The following is a 6,271-nucleotide window of genomic DNA, read 5'->3' on the forward strand; positions in this document are numbered from 1 at the left end:
ATTCCCCTCCTTCAGGCTGATAATTGAAATGATGGCAGAACATGGCATATTCCATATTGCAACTGCACACAGCACATATGGACCAGCAGTGGTTGTGGAGTGCCACAGGTAGTGAGAGAGGCAGAGTATAAAGCAACACAGAAGGTGGAATTCCCTCCTGAGTTGTCAGCATCATACTTGTCCTTGGATCCTGGCCCTTGACCAAGGTATGTCTTAATTTTTACTCTTTTCTAGTAAAGAAAATTGTTTTACACACATTCAAACTTTTAATGGAAAATAATTTATATATATATACACACATATGTATATTTAAATGGTACCCCTCAATGTACTGCAAAGTTCATTTTTCTCTTTAACCACACACTTGATTTGTAATGAAAATACCATAACTTTAACCCAGTTTTCTCTTAATTAAAGAAATGGCTCAGAATGAGTTTTTTATATGAGAGTGAAACTTTCTGAAGAGATCCTCCATTCCTAATACACTGAGAAAAAAGCACACAGTTCTCCATATCCTGCAAAAGGAAGAAAGTATCTGAAACTACTGTCTGTAAATCACAGCATAAACTGAAGATGGTTAAGTGATCAGCAAAATAGTTTCCACTGAAAATAGCCTGTGTAAAGAAAAAAAAAGTTTTCAGGCTCTATTCAGTGAAGCAGTATTGCTGTTAAAATGCTCAGTAGTGAAGACCTGAATTCTCTGAAACTTCAAACATTTCTCTGAGGAGTGAGGAATGGGACTCAAAATAGATTGGTTTTCAGTGCATCAAAATTGCAGTTTCCTGTTTTGACACACTTGTCAGTTGTGATAACTTTGTAAAGATGCACTAAAAATGCGGGAATGACTCAATATTACATTCTAAAAAGAGGAGTTTAAAATTAAATGGAAATAAAAGGTGTTTGAAACTATTTAAATTTGGAGTATGAACAAAGGTAAAACTCTTTTTCTTGATGTATGTCAACAGTCAAAAAAACCCAAAACAAGCAACCTGCCTAATGAATAAAAAAGTTTTTCTTCAGCTAAGAAAAAATTCTGGGTTTTGAAGGATGTTATCTCCAGCTGTTGGGTTATCTACAAACCAATGGTATTGGTGTTGTTTTCCATTTCCATATCACAGTGTGGTGTGGCAGGAATTTACTGCTGGAATCACACCTGCTTGGTACAGTACAGACTTTTTCCAGGTGAGAAAGTTGAGATGCTGAACCCTAATACCACATAGACTTTGCTCCATGTTTTATAAACCTGATAGGAAAAGCAACACACTGTAACCAAAATGCTTCTGACATGCTGAAATGTCTGTTTTCCTTTCCCTTATATTTGTCATGATGTGATTTGTGTCAGTAGGCAGAGGGTGACTCATGGTGGGTTGATGTTTCAGTGTGTGGATCTGTTGTATTTGACCTTTGCTTTGTCAGCTTTTTTGTGGCCCTGCAAACAGGCAGGGAGGTACAGGCTGCTGATTATTATCAGCTCAAGGTTGTTTGCCACTTTAGTTTTTAGAGTGTGCTTGTAAGAGACCCAGCTACTTAATACAAATTTTTAAAAAAGGTAACTTCTCTGCATAATTGGAAACTGCTGCTTTAGATTGGTTGAATTTTCTCTTAATTTTGGCTTTGCTTTCACTTAATGCCATTGCTTCATCCTGTGGAAACACAGACATGCTCTGTGACCACCTCTGCCACTATTTGCTGTTATCACTTAAGCAGAGGAATTAACCAAGAAAATCAGTGATGGCAAAGGTGGCACAAATCAGATCTCTTCAGGCAGTGGCTGCTGAATTGGTGACACATCTGACATTTAGTGGAGGAAAAAGCCTGAGGAGTGAGTGAGCAATCTGAGCTGCTGCCCGGGGAACTTTCCAACAGTTTGACTCATCTGTCTTTTCCATCAGGCATTTGTGTGACTCCCTGTGCCTAAATATCTCTGAGAAGTGCAAGGGAATAGAGATTCTAACAGGATGCAAGAAGATGCTCAGCCAAGAAGGGATCTAATTAAAACCTTGCTCTGAATATGTCAGTGGTTTCTTGAGTTGCTGTCAGTCCTTTTTTGTTGTGGGTGCCAAATGAGATTTGGCAGTGAAGGTAATACAATGTACAATTCTGTGATACAGATTCCTTAGACTCTCACTGGAGTAAACTGATAGAGAAAATTCAAATATATGTATTTCCCACTGGTATGAAAAATAGTGTTACTGTGAGTAACACAGCTCTGTAATTGTACAGTAATACCTTGACATCAGTCTTTGCTAAGCATCTGTTTCTTTGAAGAGAAGGGTTAAAGTTTGGAATTCCTATTATAAAGATGCTTTAATGCTAGGTAAGCTGCATCTTGACAGAATTAATTTATTTATTACCTAAAATCCTGTCTCCTTATATGGTAAATAATTTGGTGGGTTGGATAGCTGGCAGTCTATTCTATCCTTATGTGAGAGAGTAATTACATATAATGTACAGTATTAGCAGAAATATATTTTCTGTATTATGAGTATTAAATCATTTTCCTGAAGCCTTAATAAAACCACTCTATGCAGATTATTAGACAATTTGTATACTGGAAGGGGAGGAAAAAAAAGCTTCAGAAAGAGGGGTAGGAAGACTTTGCCACATTTTTGTGCCACTCTCCAAAGTGACCTCTGGGCACCCATGGCAGTTTCAGAGCAGGTTTTGGAGCTGGGCACTGCTCAAGCCCCAGGGTGAGCTCCCAGTTTGCTTTTTACATTGAAGAGCCAGAGCATTTGGCATGCTCACACCTACATCTGGAAAAACTTCCATTGAAATGGTTTCCAAAGAGCTCTGCTGGAAACTACCCCAGCAGCTGCTGGTACAAAGCAGAATGGGCTGTTCCAGCAGCCACAAAAGCAGCCCATGCTGAGAGACCAGCCTCGCTTTTTGAGTCCTGAATTGGGCAACTTTCGGGGCGTGGACTTGGCTTTGCAAGTTCTGTCTCTTTGTTAGATGCTGCTGCTCAGCATCCGATGAGTTATTGCACAATTCTCATTGAAAAATTTCTCTAAAAATTGGTCAGTTTAATAAATCTTTTTCAGTAACAGCACATTATTGTGTAGGATAGTAGAATGTTCCTGCAGAAGGAAAAGATCAGCTGCTGAGCAATGTAATGGGGGAAAAAAAATTATTACACTGGTTTTTATTTTAAAAAATGAAGTGTTCTTAGACTGCTATATAGATGCTTCTATTTTGAAGAAAAAGTCTGCACTTCCATACAAATCCTTTTATGGATTTTATAAACTACTCTAATATTTGTAACAAGTGATTACTACCTTGCATACTGAATTTACCACAGAGGGGAGGTTTAGCAGGATCATTGCTTTGTTTTAAAGAAAGAACATTACCAAAACATAAAACATTATATTAATTCTTTAAAGGGAAATGTAACACCACCCAGTTTTTCTCTAATAACTGTCTATCTTGCACTGTGGTTCAGCTAAGGTGAAATAGCATGACAGTAAGTTACTTGTGTCATAAAATCCACACTGGAGATCTCCTGTTTATTCTTTGTGACCCCAAATATGGCTTTGCTTACTTGGAGCTGAAAATAGATTCACCTCATCTGAAGCATGGGAGTTCACTTTAAGTGTACATTAAAGGTAGAGGGAAAATAAGGCAGTGAAACTGTGCTAGCATTCTGAGTGGATCGAGTTCTCTGGCAGAACAAAGCCATGAGGTTCTGTAGTGAATGTATTCCTTTTTTTCTGGAAATTTAGAAAGGATGTGCTTGTTATTACAATCAATCCACTGAGTTGCTGAATTTAAGTGCAATGTTAAGTGTAAAGCAGTTGCTGGCAGTCCAATCAATATATTGAAGGCTTACTGATCCCTCCTATCCTGACTCAAATACCATTCTGCTTGGGGGAAAAGGCAAAGCATGTTTCTGAGCAGTTGTTCTAACAGGGTGTGACTAGTAAAGAATGGCTCATACTTGGGCCCTGCTCTCATGTCATTAAAATAAAGAAGTGGGATGTGAACTTAACACAGGAGCTGATCAAACACATCAGCAGAGAACCCAGCAACTCCCTTTTAGGACTTGAATAAGATTGCAAAGCAGAGCCATCCCCTTTCCTTTTTTCTTGAAACAGAGCAAATATTTTGTGATGTCACAAAGAAAGCCCTTGCTGCCAGCAAGAGGGCAGGGGAGGAACCTCCCATTATCAGCGCTCTGAGCCACCAGGCAAAGTGATGGAATCACAGGACCACAGGAGAGGCTGAGTTGGAAGGGAAATTCCCAGAGTGTGGGAGACTCTGTCACCTCAGGGATGTGCCAAGAGCCCTCCTGCACCAGGGACACCAGCAGGGGACAAACAGCTCCTCCAGCTTCTGCAGGTCAGTCCCAAGGGTCAGGATGAGCTCAGAGTGACACAGGGAATGGCCAAATTCCTGTTCCAGCCCTAGAGCTGGCTGGGAGTCCTGGATCCCAGTGGATGGACACCTTCCTGCTGCCCAGTCCTGGGCACTGGGACTCTGCTGGTGGCCACCATGCCCTGAGTCCCAGCGTGTCCCTCTGGGAGAGGAGCAGCTGCCTCCCAAGTGCTGATGGAATAGGAAATAAGCTGCACCCAGGTTAATATCAGATGGCAGAGCTGAAAGGCATAACTTTTTCCATGAGTTACAGCCTGCAGATGCCAGTGTTGGATCCTCCAGCAGAGTCAGCAGCAGCTACAAATATGGGATTTATCCTCACTGCCTGCTTCTGCACTTCCCTGCTTCTGCGGCTGACTCGGATGAGCCAAGTTCCTGTTCCTGAGATGAAGGACCCTGGCTCATTGCAGAGGCAGCCAGAGTAAGATGTGCCAGGGTATAAAATGCCTATCTGAAAAGCATCCTTTGAGCAGTGCCAGCTCTGCAGCTAATGGTTGTACCTGCTTGGGTTTCATGTGTGCTCTATTTGTGTGCCCTGCAGCCACTCCCTCCTCCTGGCGCCCCTCTGTCTTGGGCACTGCTGGGCTCCCATCCCTGCGTGGAGCCAGCCTAATTCCCTTCTTTCAGCAGCACAGTTGCTTTTTGTGAGAGGAACAGTGACCAAAGCACTTAAGTGGTGGTCAGAGAAGAGAGGGAAAAATGCCAATTCTTACTTCAGCTCCTTAGTTTCGATTTTTGTTGTGAAAGAAATTGAAAATAAATTCTTCTTATTACAGAATTCAGGTCTTCCCTGCATCTTAAATGAGCTAAGTTAAGGCAGGACATGAGTACATAAACAAGATGTGCAGGACAACCTCAGGTGTTGGCATCTCACTTTCTTCATTTTAACACAGGAACCATTAAAAAAGCCCCACAAACCCAAGAAAATAACAAACAAACAAACAAACAAACCCAACAAAAACCTCTAAAAGTTTACTTTCTGTGATTCAACTTGGACAGGTAATAGTTCCCTGTGTTTCTGCCAACTTGCTTTTGAAAACTGCCTCATCCAAAACTGGCTGAATAGAGTGAAGAGCTTGCCATTGTCTTCTGAGTTCCAGCTTGGGACTGTCATTATTATCCTTCAACGCAATCCAAATGTATTCACCAGAGTTTTTGTCTTTAAATTTTCTGTGCTAATATTTGCAAAATGCAGAATGGGGAAAAATGCAACTGAAGTCTCTGTTAGGAACAAGAAAAGCAAACTGGGACTGATAAAGAAAATGTCTAATTGTGAAACTTTTCTGCTCTGAAGAGGCTCTCGAATTCAGAGTGAAGAAAAAGAACAAATTATTGTCAAAGTTTGTTCTTTTCTTTGTATTTTATTTCTTGTTGTTCATGGTAAGCTGAGTAGAAACATAGTGTTCTATGGAAAAGTAGCAAAAAAAAGAATAGAGATAGCCAGTTCAGTTCTTCAATTATATGAAAAAGAATCCATTAGGAATTAACTAAATCTCAGGTAGTAATCTTTAATGCTAAAAAATCCTTTTTTTTTTTCTCAGATACATTTTTAAACAAACCCATAGCAAAAAATAAAATCTAATTTCAATAATCTGTTTTCTAATTTTACTTTGGATTGTTTGAATTTTATTTTAATTTTATCAAATTATACATTTATACCTGAATTGTTAATTCAAATGTTGTTTACAAGCAGCTTTGCTGGAAATCTTAGTGAAACATAATGTAGCTCTTCATAACAATGAAAAATAATTTGCTGTTCTTCAGTCTAAATGGTATAAATTACTATTCCAAAAGAAAAAAAGGAAGTCCAGAGGCTTAGCTTCTAATAATAAATCTATAAATAAGCATGGTGAACACGTTACAAATATTTAAGAACTTCTGAATATTTAATGATTTC

This window comes from Catharus ustulatus, chromosome 12 (assembly GCF_009819885.2).
Source record: "Catharus ustulatus isolate bCatUst1 chromosome 12, bCatUst1.pri.v2, whole genome shotgun sequence".
Lineage (NCBI taxonomy): Eukaryota > Metazoa > Chordata > Aves > Passeriformes > Turdidae > Catharus > Catharus ustulatus.